General features: G+C 41.8%; 1 long non-coding RNA gene across 1 annotated transcript in view; it reads left to right on the top strand.

Annotated features, from left to right (window-relative positions):
- The first annotated feature begins 720 nt into the window (after positions 1 to 720).
- The window catches only part of LOC108447953, a 33,490-nt gene continuing 7,639 nt past the window's right edge, over positions 721 to 26,571 (top strand). The window contains exons 1-6 of the long non-coding RNA XR_001863682.1: positions 721 to 787; positions 948 to 1,003; positions 17,460 to 17,504; positions 19,239 to 19,359; positions 20,127 to 20,202; positions 20,742 to 20,812. This is a non-coding gene — a long non-coding RNA (uncharacterized LOC108447953). The remainder of the gene's footprint in view (positions 788 to 947; positions 1,004 to 17,459; positions 17,505 to 19,238; positions 19,360 to 20,126; positions 20,203 to 20,741; positions 20,813 to 26,571) is intronic.

Genomic DNA, 26,571 nt, shown 5'->3' on the forward strand with positions numbered 1-26,571 from the left:
TTTTTCAGGTGTTTGAATGCAGCCACAGTGCTCAGGATGCTGGTCAGTCTGAATTGAGTCTAGTACAAAGAATCTCCTCCCATGAATATTACTGGACCAACAATGGCAATGGGGAAATCCAATTTAAGCTGATCCACATAAACTAATTATACTGACCTGTCAAGCTCTTATGTCATTCTCTCTATAGTTCTGCAAAACTCCATGAAAAGGCCAATTTAGAGAATGATAAAGACCAGGTTATAACTTAAAAAAGGACCAGCACTTTCTAGTTAAAAGCATTCAAAATTTCGGGAGAATTCAGAACAAACCTGAGAAAATATTCTGATGTTGACAGCCACTGTAGCAAAATAATGTAACTTGTTTTTACATCTTGAGTGGGAAAAATGTCAGCTGAAAACACTACCTGCAAAATCAGCCTGTTTCATTGAGATAAAAAGGATTCCTAACATATAATGTGTATCCGTGCTGGAAGTTTTGCTAGAATGTGTTTTGCTCAGCTTTCACATGAAAGTGTGACATACCCTTTCTTCATGGTTTTCCCTAATACATGCAGAGAGATCCTTGTTCAGATTTGTTTAGATCATGTTTGTTTTCCTGTGTTTCTTCTAAAGGAGTTTTGGTTCTGAGTGGGAGACACTTTTGGGTCATAATGACGTGTGTGTGACTGATAATGCAACTGATGAAACACTGAAGAGTGGGCAAAACCTAAATAATTTCTGGCTGGTCTGTAGTGCAGAGCTTAAATTGGGGATAGTGCTCTTGATAATGCAAGCATCTGGAGCTCTTTGTAAGTAAACACATGTGATTCAGACATAACCTGGTACTGCCTGAGACTGGAGTGTGGAAGTCAATTGCTGCAGGGATGAATAGTGCTGGAAGTAATAATAGGCTATACTTTTCTGAAAGCACAGATGAGAGGAAGAATAATATTGTTATTTTTCACGCAGTTATCAAGTCAGAGATTGAAGACTGCTTGTAGGAAGACATAACTACTTAGCTGCAGGTAAGTAGAGTTTAATCAAGCCATATTCTGTTACACAGAGATTTGTTTCTATCCATGGGTAAGGCACTTCCTGTGAGCAGTAGCAAAAATTCAGGGAGGTGATACAAAAAAGATTTTCTTCTCAGACAAAGCCTATAATTAAGTTTATCAGGCAAAGTTTTCTGTCATATTTTTTCTGTAACTAGTGTTACAGTGAGGTAAAATCTATCAGTAAGAGTTTTCATTTCCAGGTTAAAAATATTCCACGAGATATCTGTGCTCTTGAGAATATCTGAAATAAACTTGTGAATATCCCCATTTGGCTACCTGCCTAGAGAAACTAATATAATAATAATAATAATAATAATAATAATAGCAATAATATTAATAGTAATAATCTGAAGGAGTGCAATTCAGAAATCAGTTAAACTGTCCAATAGATTTTCCTGGCCCAGATTTCCAGATAGCCTGGGGTTGCTACATCTTCTTTGTGTAACTTAAAAAAAGAAAAAAAAAAAAAAGGAAAAATAAAATGGATCTTTGTTTTCCTTTGAAGGAAAAAAAAAATAGAGAATTGCTACACCATGATGCTCAAGAACTCAGCTAAAATACATGCACTTTTGAAGTTAAATTGCCAAGTTTCAGTCCTGAAAATGCGTATGCACAACTTAGGTTTACATTTGTGGTATGTTCTATGGGCTTCAGTGCTAAAGAAAGATGTAAGAGCTTGCATGACGTTTGACAGGACTGCAAGGAAACAGGGCTGTTTACAGTTTGGCTACTGTGTTTCTGTCTCTGGCAGGACTGTGAAACATTACAGCAGTCTGAATTTAAATACTTTGATTCATTGCTCTACTGCGTAGAGAAAATATCTGTAACTCAGAAGCTGAAATTATTCTTGTATAGGAGCTGTCTTTGGATTTTAACAGAAGTGTCAGAAAGAAGCTGCTGTAATGTACAGGAGTAGAATTCCAATTGAACCTTGAAAGAAAAACTTGATTTTCTAAAAATATTAAGCTGTTTGAAATGGTTATGTATTTTTTCTTTCCCGCTTATGAGGAACATATAAAGCAGTGGGGTTTGCAAATGCCTGCTTTCAGATTGTGTAGCTGCTGCAGACGTATAGTGCTTTGTGTAACATTGCCCAGCAGACATAGATACGATGTGCAGGTTTTTTTACTCTGGAATGCAATTTGGGATTGTGGAAGCCCTTAGTCAACTGTAGTTTGGGGACAGGAATCAACAACTCCCCAGGCACTAATTCATTTTGAACTCATGAGGTTTTGGCTACGGTTGTGTGAGCAGGCTGTGTATTCCTCTCACAAGTGTAGCATGTCCTTCTAGCCCAGTTTCTCACTTGCCAGCCAGAAAGCTTCCACCTTGCAAGTGGTGGCTTATCATGCTAGAGACTAAAATGAAAATTTATAATCAAGGACTAGGCATGGGTTCAGATCTCCCTTCCATGCAAATCCAAAGTGAACCAACTTGGTAAGCAGCTGTTAGTAGTAATTAGTTATTGTTATTAATTATAATTGTAAGAACTATAAATCATCAGACATACCACCACCACCACCAATATGTTGATAGGTTAATTTCACTAAGGTAGGTATGGTGGCACTATCTGAATGTCATTTTCTCCAGGAAAGAGAAGTATTTCACAACAGTGAATGGCAAAAGAAGGACATAGCTTGTGACCTGAATATCTGTACAGATCAAGGCATGAGAAATCCTTTGGAGCAGTATAGAGCTGGACAGGAATAGAAATGTGCAGTACAAAAGCAGCTACCAAACAATTCCATATGTTTCATATGAGTTTTTTCTAATTTGGTATCAAACCAAGAAAATGTCTCTGAATGAAGGCTTTGTCAAAACTACATAGGTTTTCATGGAGTGGGGAGAAGTGAAGAGTGGAGACATGTTGACTTCAGCAAGGCTTTTGACACTGTTTCCCCTACATGCTCATAGGTATCTCAGGAAGTGTGGGTTAGCTGAGAGGACAGTGAGGTGAATTGAGAACTGGCTGAATGACAGAGTTCAGAGGGCTGTGACCAGTGGCACAGGGCGTAGCTGGAGGCTTGTAGCTGGTGGCATTCCTCAGGGGTCAGTGCTGGGTTCAGTCTTGTTCAACTTACTCATCAATGACCTGGAGGCAGGAACAGAGTGTACCCTCAGTGAGTTCCCTGACAACACAAAGCCGGGAGGAGTGACCAACACCCTAGAGGGCTGTGCTGCCATTCGGTGAGACCTGGACAGGCTGGAGAGTTGGGCAGAGAAGAAACACCTGAAATTCAACAGAGGCAAGCGCAGGGTCCTGCACCTGGGGAGGAATAACCCCAGGCACCAGCACAGGCTGGGGCTGACCTGCTGGAAAGCAGCTCTGGGGAGAAGGACCTGGGGGTCCTGGTGGACAACAAGCTGTCTGTGAGCCAGCAGGCCAAGAAGGGGGCCAAGAAGGCCGATGGGATCCTGGTGTACATGAGGAAGAGCATTGCTAGGAGGCTGAGTGAGGGGATCCTGACCCTCTACTCAGCCCTGGTGAGGCACATCTGGAGTGCTGTGTCCAGGTCAGGGCTCTTCAGTAGAAGACACACGTGAGTTCCTGGAGCACGGCCAGTGGAGGGCAAAAAAGATAATGAGGTGACTGGAGCATCTCTCTAAAGAGGAAAGGCTGAGGGAGCTGGGCCTGTTCAGCCTCAAGAGGAGACGACTGAGAAGAGACCTTATCAATGCATGCAAGTATCTGAAGAGGATGGAGCCAGGCTCTTTCCACTGGTGCCAACTGACAGAACAAGGGACAATGAACACAAACTTCCACACAAAGTTCCACCTTTATGAGGGAGAACGTCTTCACTTTGAAGGTGACAGAGCACTGGAAGAAGTTGTCCAGAGAGGTTTGGAGTCTCCTCCTCTAGACATGTTCAAGACTTGTCTGGACATGATCCTGTGGAACCCATTCTAGATGAGCTCCAGAGGTCCCCAACCCTAGTGAATCTATGACCTAAAGATATTTATTGAATATAAGGAAAACTGGTAAAATCTAATCTAATTTGAAGACTATAAAGACTTTGTGATCCAATCTCCAATCAAAAATCACGCATGAAATCTACATAAGATCAAAGAAAAATTAGATAAATTAGATGTGTTCATGGGTATGACTAGCATGAAGGCAATTAAGATTGTGTTGTGCAAAATGGTGATAGGTATCTTGTTTTCTTTTAAGCAGTGGACCTCTGGAATCTGCACTGGGAAGAAGTACTGGCCTTGCTTTTTCATCCTCAGCAGTAACCCAAAGATAGTACAAACCCAGTTTTGCCTTATGGATCTTTACTACCACATGAAAGGTTGCCCAAATGTAGCACGTAGATTTATGCTCATGCAAATTTGCTTCTTAATGTTAGGTACTTTCTTGTCTCCCTTTCCACAGCTCAGGGACACTGCAGAAAAAGGGACAGGGACACGAGTCCTGCCAGCTGCAGGGAGTGAGTTGAACATGCAGCTGCTGCTGCGTGTTTAGGTGTGTTGGAGAAGAAAGGGAAGGGAAGGCATTTCAGACCTATATAAAGGGTACCAGAAGATCTCAGGGCTGCTTCTGAGATCCTCCCAGTTGGACTGGGCCAGCAGCTCTACCTCACCTGGTTGTGTTCAACTTATCCCAAGAAAAATAAGTGAGGAAAAACAAAATGGCCACCTTGACCTATTTGTCTAATCTTCCTTTCCAGATAGAAACAGGGCACAATTCCTCTGACCAACTTAGCTTTTCTGCAATATGACATTCCAGACTAGCAGGAGACTGTATTTCCTTGGGTGATCCCACATCTTTCTATAGTTCTCTTGCAATTGGGCTGAAATGAAATGCATCCTCCCATCTATCATTCTGCTTTCCAGAATAAGAAGGAAATCTCTACAATTTGTCCAGGGATAAGAACTGGCATAGCAATTGCCTAAACTGTCGTTGGTCTGTCTGAACTCCATGTTGTAGAATTACTGACTGAATTTGCCAGCTATTGCAGTGTATCACCTTTTCATTTTTCCTGCTGTCCTCAACCTCTTTTTTTTTTGGTGACACAGATGATCGTCAATTTAGTTGCCCGAATGGGACTATGGGTAAGAATGCTTAGTTTAGAGTAATACACTCATGTGCTTACCAAGCAGAATTAGCACCAGCAGGGGCCAGGTGGACAGTAAGCTGGACATGAGCCTGCTGTGTGCCCTTGCAACAAGGAGACCTAACTGTGCCTAGGCTGCCTCAAAAGAGAATAGCTAGCATATTAAGGCAAGCATCTTTTCCACAATCTTCTCATTCTAAAGAAGAAAACATTCATCCCTATCTTATGCTTGAGTTGTTTATCAATGTATCACAGGAAAACTTTATTCTCCTGTTAGACAGAGCTAATTGAAAAGAAGCTGTTCTGAAACCTGAAGCCCTGAAATCATGTTTTGGCTGAACCATGTGCTGTTTACTTCATGATTGAAATGGCTCATGACTGCAGTCATATATTGACACGTTACCTCAAACTGCAAAAGGCAAAGAAAATATATGTTGGCTGACTCAGTTCAACAACATCTCAGCTGAGAAGACAAAACTGTGCAGGTGTTAATATCAGTAGGTAACCAAAACTGATTTAATGTTAGGTTTGTAATCGTATTAATTATTCTTGTTTATTTAGTAAACAAAGTTCAGCTAATTGACAGCCTCTGCAAGCACAATAAGAACTGGTACAGATATAGCAAGATCAAACTTACTCAGTTAAATGACTTCAGTTTTTCATGTAGACACTGAGCCTAAGATCCTTATTTTAGGGCTTCATATATCTTTTAAGGAAACATTATGATACCATTCTCTTCTTCTATAAGATTTAAGGTGACTATAATAAAAAAAAAACAACTACTGCCCTAATGCTGACTTGAGCTGACTATGCTTGATTGTTTTTTTAGGGAAGAATGTTTAGCCTTGAGGAAAATGTGAGCAGTACTTTTTAGAATTTTTGTACTGGAGGATAAATTCAGTGAAACAGATGAAGATCAGACTGAATTGCTGATATTAATATTATTTTTAGCCGAAAGTTTCATGTCTGACTGTGACTAGAGATGTTGTTTCAGCTAAAAGTGCAATAAACCTCACAGTAAACAATGACCAAATATGAAAAGAAATTTCTGTCTCCAACTTAGAATGTCAGTTTATATTCCAAGGCAGATGTGGTTTTATTCTTCTCATAAGTAGTCTTTGTCGTCTCTCATGTAATTACATGTGGTTGTTTGTGGATTTTTTTAAAATTATATGTAGAAATATTTCAGATTTTTTATGGCATTTAATCTGTCTTTCTGGTCAGCCTCAGGGAGATGTTTCAGCAGCTAATTCCACAGGTTAACAAAGTGCAGTATGGGGAGACACTTCTTTTCCTATCACTTTTAGACCAGTTGCCTTTCTATCCTCTTCAAAGCATTCCAGCTCCTTTCTGTTGAAAGAGAGCAAACAGGAGAATATCATAACTTGTCTTCTTTCAGCCAGAAATCTACTGCTTACTGCTACCCTCTCCCTTCTCTTGTCAGCTTTTGCTTGCAATTAGCCCTTTGACTCAGAGTAGTTCTTTCTGTACTGACAGCATATGAAATAGTGTGTGAGAGACTGGTTCAGTGCCAAAATATGACTGCATTTCCTGGCAGTTTTGCTGTTGTATTAAATTAAGGAATTATGACCACTGAAATCTGCAATATTAATTTTGGTCTTCAATCCAGTGATTTTCATTCCTTTACCTGTGCAAGGGCTTTCCCTTGCGTGGTTTGACTGGTTTGTTTTTGTTTTTCTGGTTGTTTCTAAGCTCAGATGGTCTCTTACATATATATTTCATACTGACAGGGGCACAGATTCCAGAAGTATCTCTACTTATCTCAGGTTATCTGGTGCTATCCTGTACCTGGGAAAGTAATGTGCATCCAGAAGAAATGTCAGGAGCACTTCCCAAAAGCTCACAGATAAATTCTTCTGAAGGCAGCTGTGTTCCTAAGTGCTAAAGTCTATCATGGTGCAACTGTAGATGACAATGGTGCAACAGGCACTAGGCCATGATTAGTGAAGGGGTAAGCATGCCCTCTGAAAACTTGATATAATTTGGTTTATTTTAACCCCCTCTTGTGCACGCCAGAAATGCACACAGTTCCTTTTCAACTGTCCAGGTAGCATATAATTTGTTGAACAGCAGCAGTACAGCTTTGTCGGAATCCCAGGCCCTCTGCTTATCAACTGTGTCTCTTTTTCCATTAACAAGCTTCACAGATCCTTGCTGGACTTGTTATACTTGGATATCAAGGCACATCATTCCTTCATGGCTAGGAAGGACCCCTCCTGGGTCATGAGCAGGGCATGCTACCAGCACGCCAGCTACAAAATCCTTATGGCACAGCTGGTGAACTTCGTCCAGTCCATCCTGCCAGCCTCCAGAAAAGCTGCCAGAATGAGAATGGTGTTGCTGATGCCATTAGAGGAGCAGTCCTGGCTTCATCTGTTCACCATGTCTTTGCTTAACTTCCCCTTTTCAGGTGTCTGTGTTCAAGTGGTAATCATGGACCATCAGGTTCTTTTCCAGGTGGGAAAGAATGGTGAATTTGGGTCCCCACAGAATACAAACAGACACTGTGCTCCTTCTGAGAGAGGTCAGTACCTTCCCACTTTAAGAAATGGTTGTCCAGTCTCCTGGAGAGAATAAGGAAAGTTGCTGTATTACCATATTTGCCTTGTCCAAAGGGGTGATGGTTATGTATTTCCTAGGGCTTGCTGAGATGCATAGGAAGTGGGCTGATGATGCTAAGCTGCTGCCAGAAAATGGCTGTAGTTAGATCTTTCTCCTATACACTATAGGGAAGACAAGCTGCCACCTTCAGGGACTGCAAAAATGATGTCTAACCAGTCCCATGCTTCACACAGATGTTCTTTGTTTTACAGGTATTGAATGGAACCTGAAATTTGTCAGAGGAACTGTAATTAGTTTTAAAATTGATAAAACAAGCCCTGTAAGCCCCTGGAGAACATGATTTACAAAAACGCAGCCGTCTCTCTGTGACTGAACACTTAGAACAACATATTACAATGGAGGCTTGTGCTCCAGGTTCAGATGTCCAAAGATATTTAAATATATAGTTCCCATTCAGATTAATGAGATCCTGGGTAAAACAGTGTAATACTTATGTGCTTTATTATCGAACATTGTCAAATCTTTATGACAAAACCATATGGAGTGGTTATTGGATTCAGGTCCAATTCCAGTAAGGTACCTTACCTGAAAAAGCAAGTGATTTCAAAGAGAACTGGGAATTCATCTTATTGCTGAACTCCTGCCAGCTGCTGAGTTACGTAAGTAAAAACTGTGCCACAAACCCTTTTGTTCTAAACACAAATATCCTTAGGCCCTGTTGTTTATATTTTTGAACTCTTTCTTTTGGAAAGACAAATGCTCACATACATGCACACAGCCCTGAGGAGACAAACACAAGAATTGCACAGAGGAAAATAACACCAATCTCCAGTTAAGTGTCTTTAACATTTGCAAATCTCTTTTTAATGATACTGGACTAAAAGTTTGAGCACGCTTTTATATTAATTGGAGAAATGTTGCTCAGATAAAAGCCCCTCTTTCTGTCAGTAAATAGACCATTGTTTCCTTGAAAGTGTTTGAGTCAGTGTCAAAAACTGTAAATAGAATTAAATGCCGCCTCTAATTAAAAAACATAATTTTTTTTTTTTTTTTTGGTCTTCATTGCATAATGAAGAAACTTGTGTAAAATACCAACAGGAGAAGCTGAGTTTCCCAAGACTAAGATTCAGAACTGGACTGCGAATTACTTTCTTCATAAAGAAAAGTGATCCAGTGTCTTGGATAAGGCAAAAAAGGAAGGAGTATGCCCAGTGGAAGCAAGTTCAGGTGACATGGGAAGAAGACAGATATGCTGCTCACTGCTGTAGGGAGAAAATTTGTGTGGCCAAAACACAACCAGAGGGTGGTTGGGCATTGGAACAGGCTACCCAGGGAAGCAGTCACAGTGCCAAGCCCGACAGAGTTCAAGAAGCGTTTGGACAGTACTCTTGGGCACATGATGTGAATCTTGGGGATGGTGCTCTGCAGAGCCAGGAGTTGATGATCCTTGAGGGCCCCTTCCAACTCAGCCTATTCTGTGATTCTGTGATGAAATATTTTAAAAGAGGAGAGTCCTTTACAAAAATATTTTTGTGTTTGTTTAGACTCATTCTGTTTCTATCCTCTTGTTGTCTCCTCTGTTCTCACCACCTGAAATCGTAGCTCCAGCATGGAAACCATAAGGAGATGGTAGAACTTTCCTCCTGAGCTATGGCATCTTCAACAAGGATTCACATACTTCTCACTTGCTTCCCTTCCCCCTTTCTACTCCAGCAAGATAGAGAAGAGAATTGGAGGTAAAAAGGTGAAGGTAACAGGTTTAAGTAAGAACAATTTACTGGAAACAGCAATGAGACGAGAAAGCAAAAAATAACAGCAATAAAAGTAATAAAAAGAGCCTACAAAAGAGAAGGTGATTCACATGCAAAAATGCCCACCAGGGATCCCGAGACAATGAAACAAAGAAGGCTTCCCTCAGCCTACCAAGTTTGTTTAACTGAAACCCACACACTTCTTCTCAGAAGTCCAGAGAGTCCCTTTCCTCTGCCCCAGCAATGACCCGAGGAGGTGTAGAATAACCTCCAACTCCTGGCCAAAATTAGGACAATGGGGGAACAGGCTATACCCACAGCTGAAGAGCATGGCTTTGTACTTGAGCCAAGCTCACCTAACAATGAGCTCCTGCTGGAAGAGGTGCTAGTAATTCACTGCAGCTCAGCTCCTTGGTCTGTCAAACCAAGTGATCATCTGCCTGCTGAGCTAGAGAATGAAGCAGAAATCTTCATTTCTCTTAAATCACAGGCTTGATTTCCCACATATTGGCTAATGTAAGTGACTCCCATATAGATGTACAGACCTAACTGTGGTGTCCATTTAAAGCTGATGCCATCAAGAGAGATTGACCAATATTACAGCTGGTAAGGGGGGTCAGCGGCTCTGACCCAGGAAGAGATGACCGGTCCGGGGAGATGGTCCCGAAAGGAATCGCCTTCCCGAGGCCCGGTGTCTTCCCTCAGCTGCTGGCAGGGGGGCCCGTGCAGAGGCTGTCAGCTCTTTAGTGATTATCAGCTCGTGATTCCAGCTCAGCTCTGCAGGGCAGCCTCCAGGCCAAGCCAGACCAGAGAGAGAGACGAGAGGCTCGTGTGGTTGGTTCCGCATGAAGGTAGCTTTATTGTGGGTCCCCTCTAGCAAAGGGGAGAGCTAGGGACAAGAACTCTCTCCCTCCAGGGCCCCAGAGAGCTTGCTTTTATAGGGATACAGGGGATGGGTGAGGACCAATGGGTTACAGAGGATCTGGGATGGGAACAGACCAATGGGTTACAGAATGATTTGCATAGGGTCTCCCAAAGGATTGTGGGTCTGTCTTTTCTCACCGTGACCACAGAAGTGGTTGCCTTTCCAGGGAGTCCTGCTGGGCGAGTGAAAAATCTCTTATCTCAGCAGAGATCCGTCCAGGGCAGGGGCTGGGCATACCCCACAGACCAACTCTAAAAATTTTGTACACCAGGAATAATTTGTGTGATAACAGCAGCAGGATTCCTTTCACAACCTGGGTCTCATCAGGGAAATGTAAAGCACAGGAGAAAAATCATTGTTCTTAATGTTATATTGAAGTTGGTAGTATATCAGTACGTATGATAATCCTAGGCACACTTAGTGTGTTTCCCGTAGCTTGTTTTTTTTGCATGTCTGTGGGTATTATTCCCTACTCAAGAGGGCTCTCATATCTGTTCTGTCTGCTTGCAGATGTACCTTCAGTGTGCTAGGCCACAGGGAATGGCAACTGTAAGCCTTGAGGTCTGTATCCTCCCTTCCAGCCATGCATGATCACTTCTTGAATAATAAGGTAGCAGCTGCAAATGAAAAAAGGATAAGTATTGTAGCAGGTAATATCTTCCCTACTGTGATTTGTCACCTCTTGCCTATCATGGTTCAATATGATGTAGTCCTTAAAATGCAGAGCAAAGCCTCAGAAGTAGGGGTGGTCAGAATCTTGACAACTCAGTTCAAACCTTTCACAACTTCTTTGACTGTTAAAAAAATGAGTGGAGAATAGCAGGATAATACTTTCCTCTCAATTAGCTGTGTAATAATCTGAAATGCAACTCATTTGGAAGAAAATAATTTGTGCATTAAAGTGTAACTTTGAAATTTGATGGTTAAACTTGCATTTCCCTCTTCGAAAGTTTTGTTTCTGTATTTTGATGTTTTTGCATTGCATCTACTCATGTTAGCCCCTCATATCCTCTCATGTCAGAGCAGCTCACTTGCTTCTGGATGAATTACCTGATGATCTTTTAGGAAATGCCTGTAGGTTGAGAAAATAGTTATTCCTTGCCTGACAAGCCTTACTGTGGTCTGTGTATTTCAACAAGGTGATACTAACAAGACCCAGTGACAGAAACCTTCATCCAACTTATTAAACCAAGTTATTACATATAAGGGGCCAAGAAGGAAAAAAAGTCACCAGAATCAAACTTGATATTTAAACTTTTTAATGAGGCAAACCAGAATGACATTGTTCTTGAGGCAGTTCCATCTTGCCATCTTAAGATCCTCACCTGATCAGTTAAATTACAAGTTGCTAATGATCACCACGGTATACTCAGAGAGGTTGACAATAATGCTGTTTTGAAGATATCCCAGTCTTAACAGATGGTACTTGTGTAAAGTGGGATGCTGGATTTACCCTTAATTTCCTTGCAGCACTTACTTACTGTGGTGTGCTGGTTTTAACAACCAGCAGGGAACTAAACTCCAAACATTCCCCTCTCTTTTACCTCACCCATTCCAATAACGGAGGAACAATGAGGAGAAAATACAAATTGGAATAAAAACTTACTAAATTCATGATAGCCAGTGCATTATTAATGGAAAAAAAGTATATAAAAGAGAGAGGGACCCACAAAAAGTTATTCACCACTCGTAACAAAAAAAAAAAAAAAGACTTCCCAAAAGCAGCATTGCCCACGTGGTCTCCAGAAAAAGGCAATATGGCGAGAAGAGCTCACATGGCTTAACATCCTTCCTCGACCCCAAGTCTGAAAAAACCCCAAAACAAACCATGAAGAAACGGAACAAAGCAACCCCCTTGGGAGCCAGATTATCTGTGTTGTGCTGCCTGCTATTTTTCTGGACTGGTGTGCTCGGCTGTGTTCAGCCATGCTCACCCAGCTTGACTCAGTCCTGGGAGCACACACTTTGATGGGCTTGAAGGAATGGAGGGAGGAGTGGTGCCAAAGAGGGAGCTGGGGCTGCCAGCTGATCCCAGCACCTTCTCTCTGGAGAGAGCCAGGCAAGATGGTGAATTTCTGGCACTTGGCTCTTCCTGATGAAACCTTGTCCCCACCAACCATATAGGTGGTATGGAATTAAACAGCTCTAAAAGCTCCACCGCCTTTTCTCTGTAACCAGCACATACAGTTGCAGTTTTTGTATCAATATCAGCTCTGGCTTCCGTTACTGGAAGCCTCTGTTCCATAGAGCTGCCATGGTATATTCATCAAGGAGTGCAAGTTTCTTCTAGCATTCCCACTCGCTTCAATGGCAGCTCAGCAGGGCCAGCCAGGCCTCTCAAAACAGCAAATATGCAAGACGGGAACTCCTGATTACCACAAAAAGCAAAATAAACAAAAAATATCCACTCTGGCTGACTCTAATGTCACATTCTTAGGAAAACAGATTTTGCTGTTGAAAAAAGTCCCAGGATATTTTAAACTGGTTTTATTCAGAAGGCAAATACAATGAATAACATGCAAGGATATTCACTTAGGCCATGATTCATGAATTGCCCAAATGAAAGCTGTGATAATATTCATCAAGAACTGTGAATAGATAAGGACATGACAAACTGTTTTACTTTATTTTTGTCCTGGCTATATTTGTACAAAACTAGCTTCATTAAGAAACCTTTCAGACAAAGCTTTTCTTAAATAAACTGTCCTTTTGTCTCCTTCCATCAAGACAAATATTTTCTCCTTGTTCTTAAGGCAAACTTTCCCTCTCACTGAGACTCTTGCAATGTGACAAGCCTGCATAATCCACTGTATGAGAAGATCTCCAATATTATTTGCATGATGCTGAGCAGCAGAAAATGACATTTCAGGCAGAGGAGTTTGAAAAATTCTGAAGAGTAGATTTTATTTTCAACCAGAGGAGGCTTGCAATGAGCCAAAACCAGACAAGACCACTAACATTAAGGTGAATAGTGGTGGTGATGGTAATGACAAGGGTAAGGTATGAAAGGAATGAACAATTATGATAATTTTGTTTGTTTCTCAAAAGATGAGATAATGTGGATGACAGAATACAAACATGCTTCTGCAAGTAGTTATTCCCCTATTTTCAAATAACATATTATTTATCATATGTGCATATTTATAAAAAAGGCCTGAGGATTTAAAGTACTAATTTGAATTCTATATTCTTATGTGTTTGCAATAACACATGAATTAAAAAACCACATAGATTAAAAAAACAAAACCTTTCTCTGTAGATGTCCTAGCTTTTCATTCTAATAGTGCTTACCAGAACAGGTAATGACACTTAGTTGCTGCTGTAGCTGATGGTAGACACTACTGAAAACAGGCCACGATGCAAAATAGCATCTTGTGTCTTGACAGAGTCATGTACATAATGTCTTCAGGTATTCAGGAAAAAAAAAACCAAAACCCCCAAACAGTTCTGTCTTTTACACAGCAGACCTTAAGAAGGCAAACACTTTGATAAAAATCTATCCATGTTTTTAAGGACTTTAACCATGATCTAGATGGTTGAAAGCTCCTACTTGACCTCAAGCTTCCTCTGACAACTTGACCAGGACACTTACTGTCACTTCAATTTCCTTTGAAAACAGAGATAATCTCTTGTCTTCATATTTTTATATTGCAGTCTGGGGGATAAATAGATTGAGAGCAACCCTGTGAGAAGGACTTTGGAGGTGCTGGTGGGTGAGAGGCTGGACATGACCCAGCCATGGGCACTCACAGCCCAGAGAGCCAAACATGTCCTGGGCTGCATCCAAAGCAGCGTGGGCAGCAGGGGAGGGAGGGGATTCTGCCCCTCTGCTCTGCTCTGCCCTGGTGAGACCCCACCTGGAACACTGCATCCAGCTCTGGGGTCCCAGCACAGGAAGGACATGGACCTGCTGGAGCAAGTCCAGAGGAGGCCACCAGGATGAATGACCAGAATGCTGGAGCACCTCTTCTCTCCCACAATGACAGGCTGAGAGTGGTGGGGCTGTTCAGCCTGGTGAACAGAAGGTTCCAGGGGCACTTTAGAGCAGCCTTCCAGTACCTGAAGGGAGCTGACAGGAAACTTTTTACAAGAGCATGTATTGATAGGACAAGGGGGAATGGGCTCAAATTGAAAGAGAGTAGGTTTAGATTAGATATTAGGAAAAAATCCTTTACTGTGGGGGTGGTGAGGCACTGTAACAGGTTGCCCAGGAATCTGTGGATGCCCCATCTCTGGCAGTGTTCAAGGCCAGGGGTTTTGAGAAACCTGGTGTAGTGGAAGATGTCCCTACTTGTGGCAGTGGAGTTGAAACTAGGTGATCTTTAAGCTCTCTTCCAACTCAAATAATTTTATGGTTCTATGATTCTATAATATTTGGGTGACAAAGCTGCTGACACGAGAAGCAAACTCCATGTTCTCAAATGAAGAGTCCCATATGAATGTGTTTTCTAGGGAGGTCCACCAGGTCATATAACAGCTTATCCCCAGGGTACAGCTGAATAACAGAAGTTTTCAGTAAAAGTCAAGTGGAGTCTGTTGTCAAAATACACGGCAGCAGTAATCATTATTAAGCATTGTTGAAAACTAACATTGGGAAGGTAAGTAGCCCATGTATGGAGATCTGATGTTGAGGAAAGAATGCCTGCTCTGCCACAGAGATCTAGCAATGCCGTTGCAAATCATTTAGCCATCCTAAAATGAACTGACACCACTAGTAGGTAAGCATCCAGATACAAAGCCCAGGCTTCATACCTAAGCTTGTCTTTTAAACCTAAGCTCCAAATCTAAGCTTGACTTTTGCCCATCATCATGGTGGAGGGATTCTCTTTCACACAGACAGTACTGAGGCAGTGACCACTCCACATTGCTTATTTGAAAAGTGGCAACAATTTTCCAGGTACTTTGAAGAGCATGTTGCAGCACTGGATTTGATAGTAAAGGTTATGAATGGAACAGGCTTGCTGCCAGGGCACTGTGAGAAATGCAAGAGGTGGTATTAGCATCACCTCAGGCGAAGCAGGTCAGATTACTTTCCTTATCTATCATTTTTCATTCTGTGACAAAATTGGTATCATGATAGCAGCAGAAAGATAATATTTTTTTACACAGATAACTATTGTATCTTTTCCTTGCAGTATACACAATGCCCATTTATCCTACACCATTGCCATCCCATAAGAAGCCACTTTGACCCCATCAGCTTAGGCTGCAAGCACAAAACCCATTGCTGCTGCCCAAGAAAGCTCCAGCCCAGTGCATTGAAGCACAGCTACCATACCTACAGGGGCAGCACCAAGAACTTTCAAAAGTCTGGCAACAGCTGCCAGCTGCCAAAAGTAAACAACAAGCAATTTTCATTTATGCAGGTCCACTGAAATGGGTCTTTTCTTGTGGCTCTACAAGTCTCTGGACAGCTTGTGTGCTACAGATATTTTGCCAGACCCATTCCTGCACTTTGACTCACTGAAACAAGACAGTGTTTATTTCTATCAGGAATGGTAGTGGCCAAATTCTTACCACAGCTGGACATGGTAGGGTGGTCTCGTTATTTATCTCTGCATCTTTACCCTTCATGGTTCAGTTCAGTCTGGAGAAAGTGTAATGAATATCAATGGAAGTAATGGCATTCTTTTGCCAGAGGTCATCATCATGCAAGTCAGGACAGAATATATCCTCTGAGATTTTCAACTAGAGTAGCTTGTGCTCATTTGACTTATAAATTTGGCTCTGCAAGAAGAGCATGGATAGATTTCAGGCTGTCTTATTTAACAGAAACCCACTGACAACTTTGAAGGCTGTGCAGGTTTTGTTCTTTTCCAGTGTAAGACCAGACCTATATTCTACAGATAAAGGTTGAGCTGCAAAACTCCCATCCCTGTGAAGTCCGAGATTTTTGTCTACAGAGGGTAGTACTTCAGACAAAATGTCATAGCATAATTTTATCTATCTCTGTGCTATCAGCCTTGAAATAAACTCTGTTACCATATAGGTTTATTTCAGGAAATATAATAATGCAAATGTTGAAAAAGTCCTAGTGTGCTTGAAAGCTTATATATTTTTCCAACTTTATCAGTTGCTCTAGTAACAGATATTATCATTCTTTTCCCCCCACAAACCATGCCTTGTTTTTTTCCTTACTTTCTTTGCCACTGAAAATGTACAAAGAGCAAGAGATGGTTTGATGGGACATTAGGTAGCTAAAATGCTCCCTTCATATAGATACATTTTTTAGCTAGGCCAAATGCATTCCACAGATGAAGCATGCCATTTAACATTTCTTGCTCTTGCTGTCTCTTAGTTGATTCTCTTTCTGCTCAGCAAGTCTTAGTCTTGTTCAAGTATGTACACTGACTGTTTTTTTCTAAACAAATGTAGCTATTATCACCACAACACTCAGGGCATTTGAGTTCCAAGTAGAATACAGATTTATTGCATAGCTTTGGTAGGTACTGTAACATAATTCTGTTTGTACCAAATTTTTGTGGCTACTCTTGAGTGGACTAAATTATCATATTCTCTGTCAGAACCAAGAGTTGGCTGAGGAGACTTAATTTGTGGCAGAAACAGTCAGAAAAAGTAAAAAAATCCATCTGTGTAAAAAAATCTATTTGTAAAACCAAGCCATAAATTCTCTTCAAGGGCCTCAATGCTGTTTTCAGCTGCACCTACACAAATGGTGTAGGCAGATACATCTTTGCTATGTCTGCCCTTGCTAATGGCAAGACGCAAACCAGCTCTTTTCCAGGAACTGAATAGTCTCATTCAGCATATGTACAGCTCTGAGCTAATGCATTTAAATGGTTCTGGCCTGCTGCCAGCAGTAGGCACACAAGTCAAGCAGACGTGACCGTCTGTACCTGTCTGTGCCTCCAAAAGCAGAGTCCTTGTCATTGTTTCCAGTATTCATGGTATTGAATACTTGCTAAAACCATCAAAATATTCTCTTTGCTCTTGATGTACCCAGCTGCATGTCAATTAATCCAGCAAAGGAAAGCACAACAACCCCTGCAGCTACCAACTATTTATTTCCCATGTCTTACTCTCCAATTTTTTCTGCTTTTACTCAGCTGCATCAGCTTAATTCACTGATTATTCTTCTTTGTTTTATCTAGGTTTACCCTCAGCTGTTTCCTCTATCATATGCAGGATGCTAAAGGGTAAGTTTATTTCAATTTTGCTCACCCTCAGACAACTGTCCTTTCAGTGGACATTGCTGCAGGTGAAATTGAGCTTGAGTTGAGAGGCCATTGTATTCAATGCCATGGTTCAGACCCTTATGTTACCCTCTTGTTCAGTAATGTCCACTGGGTTTCTCTGTCTAGCAAAATTTGTTTTAAAATTTGCTTCAAGATTTTTGCCAGATTACATTTTTCATTCAGTTTTCCCCCCAAACCATAATTTCATTCAGTGGCATGAGACTTGTCTTGCATGGCTCATGCCCTACTGTCTGTATGTCAGGAAGTCCCTGCAACACTTGACATAGGGAGCTCTGAAGAAATGCAGTTGAGTCATATTAGAAGGGACATCTGGTTCTAGGAGATCATAAAACAAGACAAAACCTGGACTTTTTGAATCAGTGACACTGTTCTGGGTATTCACAGTCTTCTTTCATTCACAACCAAAGGCTGGCTTCATCATCTTTTTTTCTAAACAAATGGTGCAATACACCTTTTTTTGTAGACGTTGCTAATACACATTATGTTAGATCACAAACGTTGTTCTTGCTGTAAGACTTTTGTACCCTATGTAAGCAGGATGCAGGGGACAAATGTGAATAAGAATTGAAGTCTTGTGGTCTGGTCGTGGAAGAAGCAGGTGTGATAAATGAAAAACTTCTTCTCTTTCCAAATGGATACTTAGGTCTTGGAAAATGATCAGAAAGGATTCATAATCATTACCTTTAAATATCACATGGTAATTTGTGATTATGATGGTAATTTTTTCCTTCAAGCCTGATGTCCCTATCTGAGGGCCATTTTCCATTTCAAGTACCAAGTGTTCACTGATTGCAGGAGAGGGCAGGCACTGATGGTGTATCTGACATGGCCACAGGACACACTCTCTGACTGGTCTGTGCCAAGCAGCTCTATACATCCAGCAGGATGAAGCAGAGAGATTCTTGAGGAAACATGCACCACTGCCAGGGCAGAAGGAATTCAATTTCCCCCTAGGAGCCTTGTACCTTTCATTTTTATAGTCCAATGCCTCTGAAAGTCCAAAAATAAGTGACTGTGTATCTTACCTTGTACTCTCACATGATGCAGGTTTAAAAGTTATTTATGTAGAGTGTAAAGGTCTTCTAAGAACCATGAAGAGCCCTGCTTCTGTACCATACAAGTGTTTCCTCTGAATGACGCATTGGCTAAAGAGATCTACTCCAAGATGAGGAACCTGTTAATAATAAAGCAAAAGGGAATAAAGAGAGCAGGGATGGGGAGAGGACACCAAGAAATAACAGAGGCCCAATTTTTCCACCCCAGTCAAACCATCCTCACCTGCAAGCAAGGTTGGAGAAGCTCTCCTCAGCCTGTCTGAAAGCGGCAGAACAAGGCTTTGGTGCATCTGCCCCAGGATAGTGTGTAAAAAGGTAGTGATACATATGTCGAATGCAACCATACTGGCAACTCTGTTATTGGGAGCTCCTTGGGAGCTCCTTATTGGGTTGTTTCATATGTCTAAAGTTGTTTCATAGGTCTAGGTTGTAGCAAGCAATGGTCATAGTACGCTCCCTGATTACACAAGGGCTTTACACTTCTGCAGCTTTTCATAACACATTTGAACATCACTCAAGCATTTCTAAACCACGTGCATGAGATCAATAAAAAAATATGTAACAATTGTGTAACTTGAGCTTCTCTCCTGAGTATTTCTTCTCATCTAACATTTTTCAGAGCGCTTGGTCAGTCTTACAGCAGTCTGTCTGGTTATCACACCTGCTTATTGTGGGGGAGTTCTTTCATGCTCATAGATGTACAAGTCAAAATTCAAAGAGACTGGATCAAGTGCTGGCAGGTAAGTGATAAGAAGTAAGAAAAATGAAAACAAAAAGGGGTGGGAACTCCAGGTTTTGGGCTATCGCTGATCTCTTTGGTCATGTTCTGGAAAGGAGGAATATACTTCCGATATGTAATTATCTTTCTCCACCCACTTCCAGAGAGAGAAAGAGCCACTAGGGGATATTGTAGACGGATTATGGAGGTTCATCATGCTTCTGTTTTTCAGGAGCTCAGTCCTGTAATGTCATCAACATACACCGCTTTTGCAAGTTAAGATTTACTAAAAATACGTGCCTTGTTGGAGCTCTTCTGTGACCAGTAATGTCCAACAAATTTGGGGAAAGAAATGAGGGGTCTGGGATGTTCTTACCGTTTATTGCTCTGAAGGCTTCCCTCAGAGAGGAGCTAAATGATAGCAAGGTCCCGTACACCAGTTCCTTATGGAGAGAGCAGAAAGGATCAAATTCGGCAGAAGAGGAGAACAGCAAAGGATAAAGCTTTTCAGAAGGAATGTCGTGGTAGCAAGGTACACAGAGCTTAAAAAGTATTAAAGAGTGGGTGTAAAAATGAATGTATCATGCAGTTAGTGCTCCTGCAAGTGTGGTATAAAGCCAGACAGCCTATTACAGCAGCTCTAAAGACACAGACAGTACCACTTTGCACAAGTCAGTGCACTAATTTGCTCCTTACTGTCTTCTACTGGATATTCTGTGTTCCACTTCAGCACTGCTCCTTGACTCTATTAATCGTATCCATACTGGTTCTCTCCCTCTTGCCTTTTAGGTTCTGTGTCCTTGTCTGAAGAGCCACACTGCCCCCCTCAAAGACTCATCACCCAAGGAAACATGCAGTACCTAAGGTAAGGCAGTGACTCATCTAACCCCTGCTGGTGCTGGCCTGCTTTGTAAAAGCACTTGTGCTCCTATTATGTGGCATAACACAGAGAGGAGATGCTCCTGCAGAAATCCCCCAGACAGGCCAGCACTCCTGGTCCGAGTCACAGCCTAGGGTTTCAGGAGTCATCTCATCCTCCCCATTGTGCAAGACCAGCACTGCACACTTAGTTCACTGCCCCTGGGACCACACTATAATTTTGACTTATTAATTAGAGCTATAGACTCTTTTCAAACTTTATGTCAATACTGCATGTGGCATCTTGGAGGGCAGTGAGGGCCTGAAACCCAGAAACAATATTATTTCTTTTATAAAATCAACAAAAAACCCCAAAAATATCAGAGCTGGTGCCATGAAGATTGATGTGAATCGACAGGAATTAATCCTCCTGCTGTACTCTTTGCCTAAATATAAAAGGTTAAGCCAGCTGCTTCCAGTGGGTCAGAAAGGAGATTTCTTCTAGAACAATATACCAGGGACTTCTGTATTTTTTTTTTTTTTTAGTGCCTTCCAGCAAAGATCATCTGCTAGGACCATCTGGATGTCATGAGTTCAATGAATTTCCTCTGTCAAAGGTAAACTTGGCTGTTTGTAGAGTGGCAGATGCCTTTTCTATTTGTGGCTGACATTGCTTGCTTTTTCCTGTTGACCATAATCTGTGATAAAAATTTTGTTTGGCTTTACCTCGCCTTTCCCATTCTGCCCTTTTTCAGGGAGATTTAAAAAAGCATCATTTGTAGAAGCATTTAGGAAAGGATCGCCCAAGAAGAGCCTTTGCTCTCACCCACTCATTGGTATTATGGAGCACACCCAGCCCCAAAGACAGAATAAAGAAATGATAATATATCTTTTCTTTAATAATTGGTGCCCTCCTTTCAATGAGACCTCCTGTTTGTGGCACTCTATTGACTGACTTTCACGGCACCTGAACAGCTAACAACTCTCATTGCCCTACTGTACTCCCAAGGGATAGGAAGGGGCATGGAGGGATGTCTGCAGGTTGTTCTTAATAAAAAGTTTGAATGTATCCTCTGGTATCTATGCTGCAGAGGGTTCCCAGAGATTTAGTGATGTTTGAAGCAGCCATTGGAGAAAAACTTGGGCCATATTTGAAAAGCCCACAACCAATGTCTCATTTGCATAGCACATTTACTTTTCTCCTGTGAGGAAGCTGGGATTTGACAGCCATCAGGAGCACAAGATCTGGGTCATTCTGTGTTTGTTAGAATTTAAGCAGTGTGGATGGCACAGGCAACTTTTTTGAGCTCTGTCATTTATCTGGTGTCAGTGGGCTTCTGTAGACTGCTGCTCTCATGGGGATGGGCATGGACTGAGAGAGCTGTGCTAGCAGAAACGTAACTGTGGCTACTTCGCAGAGTGTCAGTTTTAGTGTAAGTATGTACAAGAAGCCAATGCAGTTGGCCTTATACTGATGAAAAATACAAGTGTTCATGCAGTGGTATGCATTTTAGCAGCACTACAGCCTAAATGATCCAAGTCAAAGTTTTCCCCACAGAAGTCTGTGACAGGCCAGGGAACTAAAAAGGGCCAATACCCCCACTGCCTGGTGTCCAAAGATGTAACAAGTCTCTGCTGCAAGAAGCACCTGGAAGATGCTCAGCATTCCAGACTCAGTCCTCGGCACATCCTGTACCACTCTGAGACACAATCTATCATTGCTTCAAGTTAAATTCATGGGAGCTATGACCTGAGCCATGTGCACTACTTTGACTGTAGGAGCAGGAATCCCATTATTTACTCCACCACAAAGGCATTTTTAAAGTATAAATACACAGGTTTTAACACAGACCACAAAACTGGTGTAAGGTGGTCTTTTAGATACTTTTTATCCTGTAGAAGTTTGTCTCCTTGGACTACATGAGATCCTTGAGCTTTGAGCAGAGAGGTCTGCAGAACCATGAGGACAAATTGCCCTGAGCCACCAACTCAAAAAATAAAGCAGGAAGGGAGACAGAGAGGGAGGGCAGGCCCTGCATTTCCTTGCCTGTAAACAAAGACTGTGGAAGCAGGGAAAAAAACCCCACAAAACAAAACAAGAAAAGCCAAAGTCAGATTTAGAATACTTGAAACAAAACCTGATGGTTTTGTCTCAGTCTACTGACCTCGCCGCATATACCCTTTCATCTTCCACTAGTCTTCAGGAGCATTCTGACCTAAGTTCTGTTAGGCATTTAGCTTCCAGCTTAGAAACATGATGGAAGAAGCATACCACAGGAAAGTAGTTTTGCTTCTGTGCTTTTTTCATGCCTACTTTCAAGCTCTGGTTATAGTGTTCTGTAATAATGTGTTGTCATGAAAACAGCAGTCTGCCTCAGTCTCTCTGGTATGCTCCTGGTTGTTCTTTCAGCTATATAACAGCATGTTTCATCTTAAGTTGTTTTGAATGACTGGGGAGGTAAGCTGTTCTAGGATGCTGTATATTTCAATAGTAGGCTATTGCATACAATGCAGAAGTGTTATCTAAATGCTAGCCTTTCTGGTATGTGTGCAAGACAGATACTGGTTTACTATTGGAAAAGCTGCAAAAGGACTCTGTCTCCCTACAACATCTGTATTCTGTCCTTCTGTGCTGGGAGCAGAAATGCCTAGGAAATGACTCTTGCCCTAGCACAGTCCTATACCAGGTTTTGGCCCTATCACACACAACCGACCTGTGACTGTGTGGGAAATGTAGGATCTTTTGTGTACGATGCATAAGAAAGCCATGCAACTGCAGTGCTGTGCCATTCACGGCAGGGCTCTGTCTGTCCCCAGGTGTTTGGCATGCTGCAAAGGAGGTGTGTGTTTGTGAGGGCCTTGGGTGAAGGAAACTCTCCTTCTTGAATTCCAGGCAGGCAGGCTGAGGTATTAATCTCTGCAAGACTGAGGCAGCTGTGGACATGTGTGTAGCTGTAGCATGGCTGATTTGGGAGTTCAGAAATAAAATAATTTAGCAGCTGTTAGAGAATAAACTTTTTTAGGAAGGTTACTGAAATACGAACTGGAAAACCTCCAGTGCTCCTCCTTGTGTAGCTTTAAGTCCAAGTATGTCTCTTCCATGCTAGAATGCAGCTGCATGGGCTCAAGGTTTGATCAGGAGCACATAATGAGCTCTTTAGGAGGAGTGTCTGGCCATCTCCTTTGGATATCTTTGGCAATGCTAACAAGTGCCAGCATCTCTACTTAGTTTGCTCATGTCTTTCTGAAAAATGGATGCCATTGGAAAGTTTTGCTTGCTATTTATTATTTACTATTATTTACTATTAATTTTTATTATTAATTATTAATATTTATTATTATTTACTAATTGTTTACTGTTTTTTATTGTCTCACTGATAATAAAACAAAGTTAAAAACTTAGCAAATCTATTATGAAATCTAAATCTCTTTACTGATTATACAAGGGTCGTCCCCCATAATTCTATTTCCAAAAATATTTTGCTTTTCTAACAAAACTTTCATTCCAGAGAGTTTATGATGAAAACCAAATGCTGAACCTTGTTTCATCTCATTATGTTTAGTTTCCATCTTCCTTGGGTTTTCCTTAATTCAGAAAAAAGCGAACAAAAATATAGTAGATGCCATTTCTATTCCAGGGAAATAAAATAAGAAGAACCTTTTGTTCTGACAAGAAAGGTATCACAAAAACTGTATTTCGTGGCACACCTGAGGACAGGGTGCCATCCAAAGGGACCTGGACAGGCCTGAGAAATTTGCCTGTTCATTTGAGTCTCATGATTTTTAACAAGACCAAGTGCAAGGTGCTGCACCTGGCCTATGGCAACCCCCGGTATCAGCACAGGCTGGGGATGAACAGATGGAGAGCAGCCCTGTGAGAAGGTCCTGGGGGTGCTGGTGGGTGAGAGGCTGGACATGACCCAGCCATGGGCACTCACAGCCCAGAGAGCCAAACGTGTCCTGGGCTGCATCCAAAGCAGCGTGGGCAGCAGGGGAGGGAGGGGATTCTGCCCCTCTGCTCTGCTCTGCCCTGGTGAGACCCCACCTGGAACACTGCATCCAGCTCTGGGGTCCCTGCACAGGAAGGACAGGGACCTGCAGGAGTGGGTGCAGAGGAGAGTCACAGAGATGATCAAAGGGTTGCAGCACCTGTCCTATGAGTAAAGGCTGAGAGAATTTGAATTATTCAGAGAAGGGAAGGTTCCAGGGTGACCTTATTGTTGTCCACCAGCACATGAAGGGGGCCTACAAAAGAGATGGAGAGGGAGTTTTTACAAGAGTATGTAGTGACAGAGCAAGGGGGAATGGGTCTACACTGAAATAGAGTAGGTTTAGATTACAGCTTAGGAAGAAATTCTTTGCTCTGAGGTTGTTGAGGCACTGGAAGAGGTTGCTCAGAGAAGCTGTGGATGCCCCATCTCTGGCAGTGTTCCAGGCCAGGCTGAATAGAGCTCTGAACAACTTGTTCTAGTGGGAGCTGGCAGGGAGGTTGGAACTAGATGGTCCCTTCCAAATAAAACAAAACACTCTATGATTCCATGATTTTCTTATGAAACAGCAGTTGCAATTATTCCTTTATCAAATGTGAGTTGCTCTTTTTATTATAGTTGCTTTTTTTTTAGCTGTGCCAGCTCCAAGAATCTGGATTTGTAAGAAAAAGTGAGAAGGTAAAGAAATGTTCTTCTTTATTTGTTTCATAATCTTAAGTCAGTTTTTAGGCTCTATTTATGATACTCTTTCCACAGACAGGCTTTGAATCAGATGCACAGAAGTAAAAATGCTGCATGTATATTGTATCTTTTGATACAAATGTTGGTTTAGTGTGATATAGTGGACAATATCCACTGCCAAGGGATATCTTACGTTTCACACATCAAATTAGAAAGCAAAGTGAAATAAGGAAAGTACTTTTCTAAATTTTGCTCAACGCTCTGATTTTTAATTTGATTTTCCATGGTCAAATAGGATCTTATTTAATTCCCTCAGTATAGCTTCATTTACTTGAGTTCATAGGCAGTCATAAAGATGGACATCAGAATTAGCACACCTCTAAAAGGAACAGAGTAGTTGTCAGCGAAATCAGCTATTTTTTCAGGCTGCCTGCAGACAGATAAATGTCTTGACACTGCTACCAGTGTCATACAAACACATTACCTAGAGCAAGAAATTGCATTCATACCATGATGTTTAATCATGTCATAAAACAGAGGGCCCCTGTGCAGTATTCCTCCTTAGCATGAGGAGAAGAAACTGCTCTCTCGTAGGCTGTCCTGGGGTCCAGAGACACGTCTTGCTACTCCAAGGTTACCATCTTGGAGTAATCAACACACTTGCTGAAAAACAAGGCCAGAGACAAACACCAGGAAAAGGCTAGCACAGGCTGCATATTTTTTCTGACCTGCAGTACAAATCCCAAAGTAGGTTACTTGTAATAAATTCTCTGTGATGTGCACTTTGAGGGATATAATCCAGGTCTTTAGTGGTAAAAAGAAGTGCCTTTTGTTACCTGACCTCCTAGATTTGAGGCAGTATGATGCGTAAGCAGGTCTTGTCTAGAATGCCAAATTTCAAAACTAGCATATTTTTACCAAAAATGTTTCCTGATGAGTTTCCTGTTGTTCACCACATACTTCTATTGGAAATATTTTTTAGTTCTGAGGTGGAGTTCCTCACTCAGTGTCAAAGCAAGTGTCTGAGGTGTTCAACACTTAGTTTGGGAGGGTGGATTTCAGAGCTCTGCTTATTCTAATGCAATCCAAGGATACTGTCATGGTTACACTGGCCCAGCACCAGGCAACCACAAGAGTTGCTTGCTCACCTTCCCCTGGACAAAGCCAAGTCCATGAAGATTGAAGGATGTCATTTACCAAAATATCTGAGCTTAAAAGGCAGGTTTCCCAAATCTCTTTGGGACCATGCGGCTCCCATTGCTATGAGAATGTGTGGGGCGTATTTCCCTTGTACTGAACAGGTCTGCTGTGTGGAAATGACTTTATTGTTCCCAGACTGGGTGGAGTGAGCTTCTATTGCTCTCAAGTGTGAGGTGAGAAACTTCAGCTGCAGTCTGGTCAAAACACATCTGGCTCCATTCATTGTGCTCTCAGTGATCCAGTGTGTCTATGGGCACTGCCTGGTAACCTATGAAGATTTCTTTTGGGCACTCAGAAGCAGTCTGGTGGCAGCAGTAGATGTTCTGGCTTTACAGGCTATAGCTTGACATCTCTTTTGTCTCAGGAGTTGACTTATTTGGCACACACCACTCTGTAGACATGCTCTAGGCTTCCTGGCCCCAGCATTGCTGCACTTCACTGCGACCCCTGCCCATATGGAAACAAAAGCATCCTGAAGGAAATCACTCCAAGTATGTCAAACATGT

Source organism: Corvus brachyrhynchos, unplaced genomic scaffold (genome assembly GCF_000691975.1).
Source record: "Corvus brachyrhynchos isolate BGI_N302 unplaced genomic scaffold, ASM69197v1 scaffold547, whole genome shotgun sequence".
Lineage (NCBI taxonomy): Eukaryota > Metazoa > Chordata > Aves > Passeriformes > Corvidae > Corvus > Corvus brachyrhynchos.